Source organism: Mustela erminea, chromosome 13, assembly GCF_009829155.1.
Source record: "Mustela erminea isolate mMusErm1 chromosome 13, mMusErm1.Pri, whole genome shotgun sequence".
In the NCBI taxonomy this organism is placed as follows: Eukaryota; Metazoa; Chordata; class Mammalia; order Carnivora; family Mustelidae; genus Mustela; species Mustela erminea.
This window is the reverse complement of record NC_045626.1, coordinates 34083588-34100678: the sequence shown is the minus strand read 5'-3', so window position 1 is coordinate 34100678 and position 17091 is coordinate 34083588.

Genomic DNA, 17091 nt, shown 5'->3' with positions numbered 1-17091 from the left:
CAACTATATCAACCTGTATACAAAGATGAAATTTTGCAACATTAAGAACTAATAGGAAGTCTTATCTATGTTGCATTTTTCACTTGCTACAAAGATATTAAGGAGGTATACTAACCAACACCTTCAGTTTTTAGTGACAGAAATCTAACTCAAACCACCACCAGCCAGAGTTTTGTGAAGAATGTGTTGCCTCACACAATGGCAAGTACAGTATGGTGTTGTTTAAGTACAAACTGACAAAGCAGCTCAAACAGCATCATCAGGGGCCCATGGAGACAGCACCTTCCTCGACAGATGTATTAGTTTCCTACTGTTGCTGTAACAAATTACTATGAACGTGGTGACTTAAAACACCACAAATTTATTATCTTGCAGTTCTGTGGGTCACACATCTGAAATAGATCCCGTGGGGCTAAAATCAAGTGTGAACAGGGCTGCATTCCTTTCTGAAGATTCTTGGGACTTTCTTGCCTTTTCCTGCTTCTAGAAGCTGCCTGCATTCATTGGCTCACAACTCTATCACTCTGTGCTGTTCTCCTCACACCTCAAACTCTTCTGCCTTCCTCTTTCACTTACAAGAATGCTTGTGATTGCATTAGACCCACCCATATAATCCCCCATAATCTTATCTCAAGACTTTCAACTTAATTCCATGTGCAAAATCCCTTTTGCCATGTAAAATAACCACGGTTCTGGAGATTGGAATATTGATATATTTGGAGGGCCATTATTCTGCCTACCACAACAGGTTTTGGTGGGGGGTGGGGAGTCCTAGGAAGAACTTTGAGTGATCTAATTTCTGTGCCTAGGAGGACTATATGTATATACACTGACTGGCTAGACTGGGTCACATGAGGTCATGTCTGATAGTGAGGGGGAATGGTTGATTTTGTCTTCAATCATACCACATGGAATGGTTTCTCTGCAGGAAAAACAAAGGAATTTTTTTTTTATTAGAGTAGGGCAGAGGGATGATGGAAAAGGAAAATGACCACCAACGTCTGTTGCACAGGACATCAGATAAAGGGGTATGCTTGTGTAGTTCCCCACCCTTATAAGGAGGGCACTATGAGTTAAGAACTAACCATTTAAAAACTCTCTTTTAAAATATAAATATTGAACTTTGGGCAAGAATAAATATTCACACTGAATCACATATTAGCATGCAAGGGTTTATTAACATTTTATTCTTTATGCTGGAAGTGGCTGAGCCTACTTAGGGGGAGGAAGTTAGAGGGTCTCAAAATGAAAGGTCCCGAAGAGAATACAAAAAGAAGGTAAAAACAGGAAGATACCACTAGCCCCTCATAAATTCTTCATGGGCTAGGTCTGACTTGTAAATGTACCCTTGGTAAATGGACCTATTTCATTAAGTGGGGTCCTTCTTTCCCCATTCATCCAGGCCTCTATCCTGTCCTTCAAACAACCCTAAACTGGGAACTAGTCATAGTGTCTCCTTCACAACTCCCATTCCTTATGCCTACAAGGTGGCAAGATCTGCTCTGTCCCAGAGGGGAGGCAATTGTTCATGGGCAGAGCTATCCCTCCAAGGGCAGCAGCTCCTCTGCATTTGGGCATTAATTCATAATCAAACATTGATGAATCATGCGATTTTACTGAAAAGCACAGTCCTTAAGTCAACCACCTAATCTAAGGGAAGAAATTAAACTCTAAACCAACATAAACACATTACAAGTCATTAGTGTAATTAAAAAGGAATGTATAATTAAAACATTTGTGTATTTTAGCTCAAATTCATCTGCGGTCGGAAATTTTAATGAACTGTTCATCAAAGAAGTCTCGGGAGTCTGGGGATAAGTTTAGCATAACAAGAAACTGAATGTTTTCTTCCCTCTGCTTCAGGAGCCCCATTCCCTCTGGTTTCTAAAAAGCAACCTGTCATTGGTTCCACCAAACTAATAATGATTCTAAGTGGTTATGATTGCTTCTGTGTTTTAAACTGATGTTATCTTTTTATCCCTTAAGAATCATGTTTTTCATAATTACTTCTCTTTTGTCCTTTCCTTAAGACAAATGATTTTGTAATTAGCGATGAAGGAAGGAGTCGTCACTCCAAGACATCTGTCAAGTTGTCAGGAAGTATGTCTCCCTGTAGCTATATTTAAACTTTCTGTTTAATAGCCTCTTGCTTTATTTCACAAGAACATCTCTGTGGAATCATGCCTAGGATCCCCTAATGATCAGGTTCCATAAAACATAGAGCAATTAGACTGTAAGAAATATCGCTCCCCAGAATGTCCTTCCTATTCATAATGTGCACCTCTCCCTCCTAACACTTCCTTTCTTGGGCCTCCCCGCCCACATGGATGCTTCCCTCCCCACACTCTGGTGGGCTCTAGTTTTAGGCTCCAGCAGATGAGATGGTGGAGTGTGTCAACAATTAAGCTAACATTTTCTCCAACTTCAGCATTCAGTTGTAACAATTCTGTCTGTCTCCAAATGAATGGCAAGCTATTGTAAGAAACAAAATACTTCTCCCTTGGAGGGAGCAAAGCCTTAACAGTGTTGTGTATTTCCCATGCACTCTATAGAGAAATGACATGCTTGCTCACATGTTGGCTGTTCTTCTATATCATCTGCAGTAAGAAAGAGCATCCCAGTGACTCCTAAAGCCTTCCTCCTTAGGAAAAGAATTCAGACTGACAGAAACATCCTGCAGAGTGCTGAGAAATATGGACAGTCCCTCTTACCATAGTATTCAAGATTACTGCTGATCTACAATACCCATGCCATTCTGTCAATAGCTAACACCCTAAATCTCAAAGAAATCTCAAGCTGCTCTAATCACTCACTCTATTCTTCAATAGCCCATTTAACCCATGACTCTCGTTCTTTATAACAGAAAGCTAGGTATAGGAGTGGAGAGATTTTTCTGAAAGTCACATGCAAGTATCAGACAGATCCAGAGACAGAAAACTTTGTGAACTTATACACTGACTGTGACTTTTCACCTGGCCCTGGCAGAGACAGAGACAGGACTGATCCATGTTGAATGAATGAACACATTAAATTTTTTCCGTATCTTAGGAGAAACGTGAAGTTGGTACATTTTCCCTCCCCTTGGGTACTGTACAAGCTTTTCCCTCTTTCAAAATACCCATACCACTGGCCTGGATCCCAGGGACTCGCCAACCCTTGAATTTACCTGGAAATTATCACAATGAAGTGGGGAAAACTATTGCTTGAGCTATTTTTTCTCACAAGGGTATTTTCATTTAACAGTAGACTCTTAAAGATCAAAAAGGCTCTATAAGACAAAGAACCATCCTTAAAATTAGAGGGATTAGGGCATTAAAACTTTTGCTTTCTCATGGGAACTGGAAGACCGGCCCTGGATCGATTCTCACTGCATCATGTGGTGGCTGCTTATTCTTCCAGCCTGAGTACAGTCATAAGCATAGTGCAAGTTGTGGGCAGAGGTATGCCAAACCCAGTAGCTGAAATGATAAGGCAAATAATTAAACCAGTGTGTTTACTTTTCTGGTTAGTTTCCCATCCTATTCCTTCATGGAGCTCATGATCATAATTCTATTGAAGATGAAATAAAATCACAAGATGCCTCTAAGCTTCCAGGTCTCTTTTTCTATTCCAAATGCCACGGCCTTCCTTATGGCTATTTCAATCTTCCTTACATTCTCTTCATTTCCACTTCACCTTTTTAAAAACCATTCTTCACATCAATGTCAGACGTAAAATACTAGTTGTAGCACTATCTTGTCTTTCTGCTGTTAAGAGAATGAAAAAGCTTCCCAATGCCTATGGATTAATTAATGCATGGCTTCATGTCAATGCTTCTTACCTCATCCATCCTTGTTGCTCATCATTTCTCAGCAGTGGACTCTCTGAGCTCATTTAATTGGGTACCTCCCTTTGCTCCGCCCACTTCATCTGACTTCCTATTGGCTCAGCTTATTGTCAATATTGCAGAAAGTAGAAATATTGAGAAGGTCTGAAAATACCATGTAGTAGTCATATCAGCCCTAGCCTTTCTACCTCTAGACTTCCATAAGGACAGAAATAAATTTCACCTGTATGACCTGTTGGTTCTCATATTCAAGGACAGGTGATCCCTCCCCTTTATTTGTTCTTTGGTTTGTTGATTTATTTGTTTGATGATGCAGTGAATGCTCAGCAATTCTGAAACTCTTTAACTTAAATGATGAAACACATTTTTGAGCCCTTATTTGAAAGGTACTAACTAATCATCACTTCTAATATTCATCCCTGGGCTTTCTTTCCTCTTCTTTGGCAGTGCTTTGCCTAAGAAGTGTCTAAAGGGAAAAAATATCATATAAAGATAAAAATAATATTTCTTTCCCATTATATCACTTATCTTTAGCCAGTAATTGCTATGTTCTTTGGTGGTGGTTTCCAAATTTTATACGAACTTGTAAACATATAGAGGCACAGCTAGAGTTCAGAGAGGTAAACCAAAAAACTTTTTATTAAGTGTTTTTTAGACTACAGCAGTTTAAAAGTTATGGGTAGAATAAACGAGTAAATAAATGAATCATAAACAGATAGTGAAAATCCCATATAAAAAAAGAACAAGGACAGATACGACACTATAAGAGAGTGAACAAGTGAAAAGTTTTTACATAAGGAAGCTCCAAAATTTTACATATGTTTACATCATGTGAACTGAGGAATATTTTTTAAATGTTATGAGATTTGAAAAAAATAGCATGTCATCTTTGATTCTTACCACTTCCCTTCTTTAAAGTGATACTTATTGATTAATTGAGGGGCTACTAGTGTTCATATTTGAAAAGTCTATGCCTTTATGGGAAAAGAGAAGAAACTGAGTGAAGGCAGAATTTTGGGCAGCAATACCCCAAAATGGAGGAAGGATCTTGGCCTCCAAGACAGACAAATGGTGAGAGTGAGACATCATGTCTGCAGAAAGAGGAATATGGAATCTGTACCCCAGGGAGAAACCTGAAGAGTTTGAAAAATTCCAATATAAGTAAGTGATATGTAAAGGAAGTAAGATCTATGTCTCGTTTACCTGTAGACTATCAGACTGTGCCTAAGCAAGAGAAGACTAGGGAGAAACAGCCATGGTCAGCTCACTGTGACATGTAGCCAAGGACAACTTTTCATGACCCAAAAAGTGTGGTGTGGGTATTGCCTGTATACAGTGTGTATGCAGAGAGAATAACAGAACATAAGGAAGAGACAGCCCAATAGAGGCCAGGGTTCTCAGGAGCAACCTATCTGGACCAACCAGGACTAGATGGAATGTCACCTCTAACACCTTGGCATGACCTAGCCCTTCTTGAAGAGTAAGCCTTTGGGGAAAAAGGAAACTTTATCATCTCCATTGTACAAAGAGACAAAGAGGTCCAAGTAACTTTCAAAACAGGGCCAGGCTCCTGTGTAGAAAAAGGAAAAGCATCAAGCAAAAGGCTATGGAGGTTGCATAATGGATGTCAAAAAAGATGTTTTCAGATACTAATGTGCAAAAGCCTGTCATGATTGATCTTTAAGGTTGGATATGATCCTTATAAGGTTTTTCTTTAAAGTGTGAACCCTTCTGGGAGAAGTGATATATTAAGTGCCTAACATTTTAATATGGAGACATATATGAGGTCACCCTTCTGAGAGGCTGGGAGGATTTTTTAAAAATGAGAATTTGTGGGGGTCAAGAAAACCTAAATAGGTAAGAGGCTGGGGTCTTGCTGTAAGATGACAACAGAGTCTATCACAAGTGATGCTCCTTGTTTATAAATCCAGAATCAATGTTAAAACTGCTTTTGCATATATTTTAATATCACTGTCCACAGATCCTACTTACGCCTTAGTTTTTCACAATTTTCCCGTAACAAAATGAGAACAATGGACTACACACTCTCTCTGTCTCTGCCTCTCTCACACACATGCACACATATTCGCTGCATACACATTTTGGTGTGTATGTGTGAGCGGGAATAAACTTTGTGGTCTTCACTGGGATGACTGAATGTTGAATGAAACCTCAGTGAAAGAAGTATCCTATAATTTAGATGCTAGGTCCTTAGAACTTTCTTGATAATCCTGAAATGTCTGATCTCACTGAAGATGCCATCATGGATCTATTTGTGATACTTGTTTGTTCATAGTCAGATCAATGACTTTTTTTAATGTTAGTATAAAAGGGAAAACGAGACAAGAAATAAGGAAAAGAAAAGAAAGGAAATGTAAAGGTAATCAGTAAGATCAGATTAAACACAAGGAAGGTCTTTTTAACCATTTTAGCTGTTCAGTAAAGGAAGAATTACCCTTCAAATGGATGGATGTCCTATCATTTTATAAACATTGGTGAAATCAAGGATGCTGTGGAAAAGGTGTCCTCTTAAAGTTCCTCAGTTGGGTACAAGGACCCATCGACTTCTTGGGTCTTTTTCTAGCTAGCTCCATGACTTTACTCTTCTGTCATCCCAGGTGAAGGATACTTCCTGATGAAAAGCGCTTGTACATATTGCAAGCTCTGCAGCCTCCATAAAATTCATATCTTTTCTGGATATGCATTTTCCCAGGTGTGTACACACATTCAAACTGAGACTTTCAAAACTGTTGATGTCAGCAAGGTGAATATTTAGGTGAACTGGACCTGTCAGAGAAAATATTTGTAAGATGTCCCTGGTGACCATGTTTTTCATTAAGGTTTCCAGTTTCACTTGGTATAATTAATCCTAAGATTGTAATCTTATTCACAAAAATAAAGTATCAGAGGATGCTGGTAAATAAATTTCCTAGCTATAAAGATACTACTCCAGAGACTAGGAAGCAAACATGATGGCTACTATTGTCTTTCCAATGACTCTTGAAATATGTTAATAAATATTGGGTTTCACAATCCCCAGGCAAATAAATATTTAATTGTAACAATGGGTATTTATCTAAAACTCCTGGGTGCAATCTCAAGTATTATGATTTAGAAAATCATACATATAATGATTTAATCCTTAAATATCTTCCATAATACATTGCCTTGGGCCATTAAAATCCTACCCTGATTTCCAGTTAAACATGGTGAATTTAAAGGACACTTTTATCTCCTCTTTGCTCTTGAAACTCCTCTACACTGGGACATCAGAAGAGATAGAAAAAAAGAAAGAAAGAAAGAAAGAAAGAAAGAAAGAAAGAAAGAAAGAAAGAAGAGAGAGAGAGGAAAGAAAGGAAGGAAGGAAAAGAAGGAAAGGAAGGAAAGAAGGGAAAAGAAGAGGGTAGGGAGGAAGAAACAGCATGAAAAAAGTCAATGAAAGATGTCAAAAAACTTCAGGAACTGGAATGAGATAAGCAGGGTCTTACTGGCTGAACATTTCAGAGGAAGTTGAAACCTGAATGCCTGCTAGGAAATAGCCAAATATTAGCAAAACCGTTCATGGCAGAAGCCTAGAAATGTTTAGAATTTAGAGATACCAGCATCTTGGATAATGAAAGTACCAGTTAGGGCTTAAAACTGGAGGATACATTGAAAGTCTTCATAGGGGCAATGAAAAACCTAGATGCCAGTCCTCATCTTGTGTAGCCAGGAGATTCCATGTGCCAATGGAGTCAGAGGAATGTAGTTTGTCTTCTGGAATACTGAGACCATAGAGCTCTGATTTTAGAAACAGCAGTCTTAACTAAAAGTTAAAGTAAAATGTTGCATAAAAAACAAATTATTAATGAAAGTCCACATAACAAATTAATCAGATCCTGGCCTACTCTTCTTTATCATCTTTCAGAATGCCAGAAAATTGAACTTTTTGCCTCTCAAGTCAGTATCTGATACTCTGCCCTAGAAGAAAATGCCATCACCCCCAATAAACCAAGAGTGACATCTACCATTTGACAGTTCCTGCTCTTGAACACAGAAATCTAGATCAGTGTTCTGTGCTTCATTCTTAATTATGAATGTACTAAAAGTAATTACCAGGTGTTTGGGGGAAGGCCTGAAAAATAAGAATGAAAGACAGATCAAAGCAAAGAGATAAAATAAGACCAAAAAACCCCAAAACAAAACAAAACAAAAAACCAGAGATAATGTAAGGAGCAAAAAAAAAAAAAAGAACAAAAAACAAAAAACAAAAAAAACTTCTAATAGTCTAAAAACATTTTTTTTCCAGATAGAAAAGTGAAGACAATTATGAAATAAAAATAAATTGTTTCACAAAAGGAATATTCAGAGAAAAGAAAGGGCTATAGGATATTAAAAAAAAAAAATTGGAGCAGAAATGTGAAAGTTCAACCCAAGAATACTAATTAAGGAAACCTTCTAGGGGTGCCTACGTGGCTTAGTTGGTTGAGTGCCCAACTCTTGATTTTGGCTTAGGTCATGACTGAGTCCCTTGTCTGGCTCCATGCTCAGCAGAGAGTCTGCTTGTGATTTTCTCTCTCTCCCTCTCCCTCTCCCTTTCCCCTGCCCCACTGCACTAATGCATGTGCTTGCTCTCTCTAAAATTAAGTAAGTAAACAAATAAATCTTTAAAGAAACCTTCTAAAAGACAGAATAATAAGATAAAGGCTAAATAAAAGAGAAAATATATGAGAACTAGAACATTTGTCCAGGGTTATGTCACAAGAGTAATAGGAGTTATGAAAATGGACACAGTTATGAAAATGGAGACAAAACTGAATCGATGTTATTGTCTAAGAAATAATGCAAGAGATCTTCTCAGATTTAAAGGACATGTTTCCAGATTTTAAAAAATGAGGCCACCAGGGTCTCCTGAGTGGCTCAGTTCATTAAGCATCCAACTCTTAATTTTGGCTCAGGTCATGATCTCAGGGACAGGAAGTCAAGCCCTGTGTTGGGCTTTGCTCTGGGTAGTAGAGCTTGCTTAAGATTTTCTCTCTTCCTCCCCCTGCCCTCTTCCCCTCCCTGCTTGTGCATGTACACATTCTCTCTGTCTTTAAAAAAAAAAAAAAAAAGTGAGGCCACGACCTATGTAAAATGAGTTAGAATAGAACCCTCAGCAAAGAAGCAAAGAGTATCATTGTGAAATTCCAGAACTGGGGGGCTAAAGAGAAGATCTTAAATTTCTATAGACAATAAAAGGACAGGGTTTGGAAACAGACTCACATTTCATTTCTAAAGAGGAGATATCTGAAGCTTAAAGAAAATGGAGAAAAGCTTTCAATTTATAAAGAAGATAATCTGGTACTTAGCATTTAATATCCAGCCAAACAACCAAATATGAAGGGAAAATAAAGACATGTTCAGACATGCTGAGTTTCAGAATCAAAAAATGTATGTCCCATTCATCCTTTCTCATAAAGCTGCTATAAAAAATTCCTATCTGAGCAAAAAAGATGGGATCACATAATCCAGGACATGGGGCTTCAGCAGAGGAAGAGGCAATGGAATTCTCCAGATGATGTTGAAGGGAAATCCTAACTTTAGAGATTTGTCTAGATTATGTCCTGTCTACACTGAAGTAAGGCGAAAGAGGGCTGAAGAACAGATGTCTCAAAAAAAAAAAAAAAAAGTTCAACTGATGTTTATTATATGATACCTAAAACTATATTTAGAAATGATGTAATCTATAGGAAGTGAATTAGAAAACTAAATAAAAAAATAGAGACAATTATTAACTGCAGAGAAAAGGAAAAGTTGGATGGAAGTTATAGTGTAATCACAATTCATGATTACATAGTCCATTATAATGTTAACAGATTAGAAGCATTTACCATGGCTATTGTACCACATAGCACTAAAAGCACTCTATCCAATCAGTTTGTGTTCACTGTGCTCTGTCATTAAACATTGCAAGTGTGTCTGTGTGTATGTACTTCTTGTCTTTCCACTTAAACCAGAAGCTCTTTGGAGAAATAAAACAAAACAAAACAACCCAGCACCTTATGTTTCTCTAAATGCCCTTACAGTGGGCCAGTATCTCAGTAAAAAATGGAAGGCAGTGAGCAAATCTTTAAATCACTAACACCTAGGTCTGAGGAAAAAACAAGACTAGAGTCGGTACATAAGAGGACCAAATAATAATCACCACAAATAAGATACTTGCAAGAGTAATGTGAATACAATAATTGGCTCTTCCCTGGGTACTGAAAAGTGTTGATTGCTATTTTAAGTGCTTTATATGCTTTAACTCATTTAAACTTTAAAACAGAATTATAAAAATTCTGTATTATTCAGAATTCTATATAATTCAGAATTATAAAAATTCCTGTAAAGTGATTTTCACTTTACAGGAGAGAATAATGGGTCAGGGTGAGTTAAAATGTGATGGGGGCCAAACAGGACAGCATATAAGCTCCTCCCTGCCCACGACACTGTGTGTCCTGAACTTCACTGGTAACACTGCCCAGAATGTTCTTACTTATCTCCATGTGTGATCATCCTCCAGAATCTATACTCAGAGGATAGGTACCTTGCTTCATCCCTTTAACTCATGCATTTCTAAGCAGAGCATCTTGCACGGAGTGAGCTCCAAGCACTTATGTACGAGCCCACCAAATGAGAAAGCTGTGATGGATGAGGAGGCCTGCTGCGTAATCTTTGACATAACACTGACAGACAGAGTAGTGGGAGATTGGGGCAGAAGTGGCTCCATATACCATTTACCATTAAATGATCCTAAATAACTATTCCAAAATGAAAATTCTAGTCAAAATGTTTCAGGTGATGTAGGTGAAAACATATTTGGGACAATTTTAAAACTTTTCCCGGAAATGAAATAGAAACAGTATTTACAGATACCTTTTTGTGTTAATTTGTATCGCAAATGGCTTAGCTTTTGGGGGATTTGAATCCCTGTAACTCAGGATGATTTTAATATGTATTTTCATATTAGGTACAATAAATAAGATGGTTTTATTTCAGCTTCAAAAGACAAACATTGAGGAAAATATTGCTATATTCAAACATCAAACATTTCACATCATTTTGTTAATTTCTCACTTTGCCACATATGTAAAAAGTTGAGGAAAGTCAGATTTCTTAAAGGATAGGCTGAGTACTGGTTTTCTTAATTCAAGTCAGCAGAGTGAAGATGCACAGCTGAAAATTCTGGTTTGTTAAATTCTGATTAAATGGAGTTTCTGGTTTTATTTTGCTTTGTTTTGTTTATTTTTCTGTATCAGGACTTCACAGGCTTATCCAACAATCAATACATGCTTTTCTTTTTGTCTTTACCAAGCTATGGGACTTTCAAATTATTGTCTTGGTTTTAGTCCCTCAGGTGTGAGGCATTTCAGTCTGAAAAGACTTTTGAGCCCTTTGCTGTGTGTGTGTTAATTAGAGTTGGTTTCCTGATCTTTGCTGTCAGTTTCCTCTGCTCCACAATTTGAGAGACAGTGATGCTAAACCAATCCTCAAAGGTCTCTGGAGACCATTTCCAGTTGCATTACTGATTTATTTTTGTCTTGACCAGATGGCTCCAGGTTCCTATGACTGTACGGGAGTCCTTTTGATTACTCTATTTATCTCTCCCGGTGCTCAATTTAAGGGTCAAATCTCATGTAACACATTTGCCAGCAAGATAAACCATTCAAGCCCACTGCTGCTTGGACACCATACTTCTGACATATGCTCTGTGGCTCATTACACACCAAAGTTATTAGATTTAATACATGTTTTTATAAACTCCATAACAATAGCAGACAGGGTTTTTGTTGGTTTGTTTGCCGTCCCTCAGAATATGCAGCCAATGGAAAAACATGAGCCAGGAGGACTTTGCAGGAAGGAGGGGACTCTGTGGGTCCCCCAAGGCGCTCTCACTGAGGCTTCCTTGCCTTTATGGAGGTGGCCATGAAAAAGATGAGCAGAACATTTTTAATGAAACCAATAAAAATGCAAAGGAAGATTTAATGTTTAAAGAAACAATAAATCAAAACTGACAACTGAAATGCAATATTTCACCATGAGATTGAGGAAATCAATTCATCCAAAGGGCACACTTGGCTTCTGTTAAAAAAAAAAAAAAATCCCCACATACTCACACAATAAAAGCTATCATATCAGGCGAAGCTAAATAAGCTCTAGTTAATGGATTTTGAAACCTTGAAAAACATGCATGAAGCCAGATAATACAGAGTCTCATGGCATACGGACACACACACACACACACCCCACAATATGTACAATCTGAGAATCATGTATTATTGTGATCAGAACCCTCTCTAAGTGGGGGGTTAGGCTATCAAAATATTGTCCATTGTTAAAGAGGCTCAATGGGCTCAAGGTTGCCTAATTGTCAGTTTATTTATTTTAATTTCTAAATCATTTCCCTTTAAGACTCCTCATACAGTGAAAAATATAAGTGAATCCTAAAAACATAAGTAGTAACTTGGATACTATCCTCAGGAAGAAAACAAAGCAAATTAGAAGCTTTGGGCCCATCTCATCAAGCTTCTGTAAAGAGACACCCTCAGGAAAATTAAATTTAACAAAAAGTATTCCTGCCTTATAAGGGCTCACAAGTCAATGAGGAAGTGTCACCTGTACTAGAAATTATAATACAATGGAATTTATAGTAATAGTTGTAACAGAGGTTAAAATGTGCAATAAAATGTGCCCAGACATCTTAGAATGATTTTAAGAGGAGATGTGTCTTGATGTAGGCCTGAGATGGAAGACAGCAAGCTAATATAATTTGGGGAACAGAAAAGAGAGTTAAGGGTAGAGAATGACTTCAATAGTGCAATGAAGGGAGTTCCAGTTCAAGATGGTGACACAGGAAGTTCTGGGACTCAACCTCCTCCCAAGTACACAATGAATCTACAGCTATATATGGAACGATTTCCTCAAAGAAACAAACAAACAAACACCATAAAGCCTGGCAGAATCTTCACATCAGGCAAATGAGTGGGAAACTGCATCGAAATGATAAGAAAGGCTTAGACACAATCTCACCATCAACTCCATCCCTGTATAGCAACCCACAATCAGGAGGGAACTCAAAACCCAGAGCTTTTCCCTGAGGAGTGAAAGGTTTATACACCATATGGGGCACCCCAATTTTAAAAGTGGCACCTGAGAGACAAGCCCCCAAAACATCTATCTTGGAAAACTAAAGAGGACCCGCACCCATGCGTGCTGTGGCAAACCCAGTGTTGTGCTGTGAAAACACAGACTCACCTGCCCTGGGGCTCACAGAGAAGCAGCCCTTTGAAAAGCACACAGACTTTATGTGAAAGAGACTTGTTTCCTAATTTTAAAGCACTGGTTTGAAGGACAGAAGCTTGCTGGGATAGTTTCCATAGACAAAGGCTGTTGAGTGCCATCTTCCTGCTCTCCATCTGCTTTGCTAAAACCAGTGGGCACCATCTTTTTTTTTTTTTTTTTCTGTTTTAATTCCATTTTTTTTCCTTTTTATTCTTTTCCTTTTTTCTATTTTTTTCTCTTTGCACTATTTTTCTTCTTTCATTTTTTTCTTTCCATGCTTTGGTCTTTCTTTTTATTTATTTGTTTGTTTGTTTGTTTATTTATTCATTTGGCAACTGCCATCTTTGCACTTTCCTTCTGCATCATTCCAGCTAGCAGGTGTCATCTTCACACTCTCCCTTTGCCACACCTGGTATTTCCAAGAGTGGAGTTTTCTACAGATGTCTGATGCCCCAGTTTTTGTCTAGTGACCCAGTTTTTATGGCTACAACCCAGAGGCCACCCATTGATCACTTGTCTCTGGAGTTTAAGGGGGCTTGTGTTCCTGTGTCCTATGGGACTACAACAAACAGAGATTCTGTTCTCGGCAGATTACCACTCCCAGGGCACTGCACAAATAGGAGACTAAAACATACATCCAGTCTTTCCCTTGGCCAGGAGCCTGGGGCTGAGGGGCAGGTTTCTGGTTTGGCAAACTGGAAGGGGCCTATGGAGTTACTCTAAGAAAATGGAGGCTGGTGGATACAATGTTTATGCCCTCCCTCTGCGTCTCTCCAATGTACCAGTATCTTCCAGAAAAGCGCTTACACCCTTCTCTGCTACCTTGATTGTTGTAGTTGCTGCCAGGGAACACTGCTATATCTCCTGGATCTGGTAGCCAGTGGAACCTATGCTTGTGGGTCCCATAGGATTGTAACCAATAGAGAAAGTGTTCTTAAACAGCTACCATCCCCAGGGCAGATCCAGGAGCTCTATCTTTCTGTGAAAAAGGCTTAATTAGCTTATTATCATAGCTGCAATCTGTGAGGAAGCCTTCTGATTAAGCACACTTCTAAGAGCTGACTATAAACCTTTTCTGAGCTCTTGGAGGCCAGGAACTATCTTTGTACTCTCCCTCTGAAACGCTCCAGAGCATCAACATCTCTTGGACGGAAGTTCTTATATATGTCTGGTGTTACAGTTTTCATATCTAGTGTCCTGGTTTTCTTCGCTGATGCCTAGGGCATACTACTTGATTTAATGGCTCTAGTGGCCAGGAGAGCTTGCATTCCTGGATCCCCAAGGGTGGTAACAACCAGAGAGACATTTCTTAACAGGTTATCACCCCAGAGCACTGTACAGACGGAAGACTAAAACAAACACCCAGTCTTTCTATGAAAGAGGCTTACTTGCTAGTCTGAGACATTTGGCCTTATGGGCAAGCTTCAGATTTGGCAGACATCTAGAGGTTATGGAAATACTCTCAGGGAACACAAGAAAGAGGATGTCATCTTTGTGCTCTCTCTCTGCCTTGCCATAGCTCACCAGTATCTCCCAGAAAGGAGCCTATACACTTGTTTGGCTCTCTGATTGTTGTGACTGCTGCCCAGGGGACACTGCCAGATTGCAAGGCTCTGGTTTATGCTTGCAGTTTCATAGGAATGTATCTATTGGCATTCTTTAAAAGCTGTTGCCTGAGGGTCTGGCTTCCTATCAGCCTGAATTTAGGTGATGACTGGGATTCTCCCCTTTGAGACACTGACTGGTTTAGGTACACCATCAAGACTGGGAGCTATTAAAAATAAAATAGTCTGCTTGGCCAAACATAAGGCTTGAGAGACAACCAAGAGCCAGGGCAGGGTTGAATGATAAGGTTTATCTCCTATACAAGGCCAATCTTTCAAGACTGGGAGAGGTGGTTCTTCCATTTAATGCATAGAAACAAGCACAGAGAGTCAAGAAAAATAAAGAAACAGAGGAATATATTCTAAATAAAGAACAAGACAAAACAGAAAAAAGTCCTTAATGAAACAGAGATAAATAATTTACTTGATAAAGAATTCAAAGTAGGGATGCCTGGGTGGCTCAGTGGGTTAAAGCCTCTGCCTTCAGCTCAGGTCATAATCCAGGGGTCCTGGGATCCAACCCCGCATCAGGCTCTCTGCTCAGCAGGGAGCCTGCTTCCCTTCCTCTCTGTCTGCCTGCCTCTCTGCCTACTTGTGATCTCTGGCTGTCAAGTAAATAAACAAAATCTTTTTTAAAAAAAAGAATTCAAAGTAATAGTCATAAAGATGCTCAGTGAGTTTGGGAGAAGAATGGATGGGTATAATGAGAACTTCAACAAAGAGAGAGAAAATATTAGAAAGTTACAAACAGAAGTCTTGGAGTAGGATACAATAACCAAATTGAAAAATACACTAGAGGAGTTCAACAACAGAGCAGATGAAATAGAAGAAAGGATCAGAAATCTAGAAGATAGGGCAGTGGAACTTGCCCAATCAGAGCACTAAAAAGAAAAAAAAAGGGCAGAAGTGCAAATGTGAAGGAAAGCTGGGGTGGTTATATTTATTCAGGGCAAAAGAGATGATAAACAAAGACTATAATAAGAAACAAAGAAGAGCACTATAATGATAAAGAGGTCAATTCAACAAGAGGGCCTAATGTTTACAAATATTTATGCACCAGCACAGGAGCACCTAATATGTAAAACAAATATGAACATATTTAAAGGCAGAAATAGGGCGCCTGGGTGGCTCAGTGGGTGAAGCCGCTGCCTTCGGCTCAGGTCATGATCTCAGGGTCCTGGGATCGAGTCCCGCATCGGGTTCTCTGCTCCACGGGGAGCCTGCTTCCTCCTCTCTCTCTCTCTGCCTGCCTCTCTGCCTACTTGTGATCTCTCTGTGTCAAATGAATAAATAAAATCTTTAAAAAAAAAAATAAAGGCAGAAATAGACAGCAATACAATAATAATAAGGTCTTGGGTACTTACATCAATGGATTATCTAGGTAGAAATTTTAATTTAAATTATATTAATTTTTTAATAAAAAATTTTAAAAATAGTTACAATTAGATAAAGATAAAACAAAGCAGTGCAAAAAATATATGAGAGACAGGGAACATGTGTTCAGAAGGTGATGTGAGAGACTAGGGCACAGAAGGGTAGTATCTACAATAGGTAATAATGAAACTAATGAAAATGGCTGTATATGAGCTGTTTAGTCTTGGTACTATGCCAGGTGGTTATCATGAATTTCATATGTAATTCTCCCCACAGCTCTTCAGGGCAGGTACTAGCTTCATTTTACAGGTGAGGAAAGGGAGGCAATGCAATCTTTTATCAGTTGCCCACTGTCCCAGGGTTTGTAAGTGGCAGAGCCAAAATTCCAAACCTCTGTGTGATTCTGTGACATGGGGACACTGCAGATCTTTGTACTGGTGCCAGACAAGAACTGAGCAGGAGGTTTTTGACTGACCAGTCAGCTCATCTACTGCTGACTTGGCTTACTCCCACACTCATGCACCTGCAATGTCCCCATGTACCCTCCCCCAAATTATCCAGTACCACTGTTTCCATAAGACCCCCCCATGATATGTCCAACCCTCAAAGACTGAGTTCTGTTAACTATAGCAATTCCAGTTCCAGTTCCAGACTCCATTATCTTCTTGCATTATTCTGAAAGTGTTCGTTCATGTGTGTGTTTTATCTTCCTAAAGAAATATCTATTTATTTGAGAGAAGAAATACTTTTCTGCCCTTTATTTTTTTTTATCTTCCATGGAGTTAAGAAGTTAACTTCCCTATGCTGATTGATTGATTATATTTTTCTTGAGATTCTTCTCAGTCCCACCCCAAATGCTTGCCAAATGCCATACTGAATACTTCCCTCAACAACCAACTTCTGGAACACGCATTTTCTGCATGTGAACCTGATGCAGGCCCTAGAACATACACAATCTCATTTCTTTCTCATGGGTGTTGCCTAGAACAATTCAGCAATATT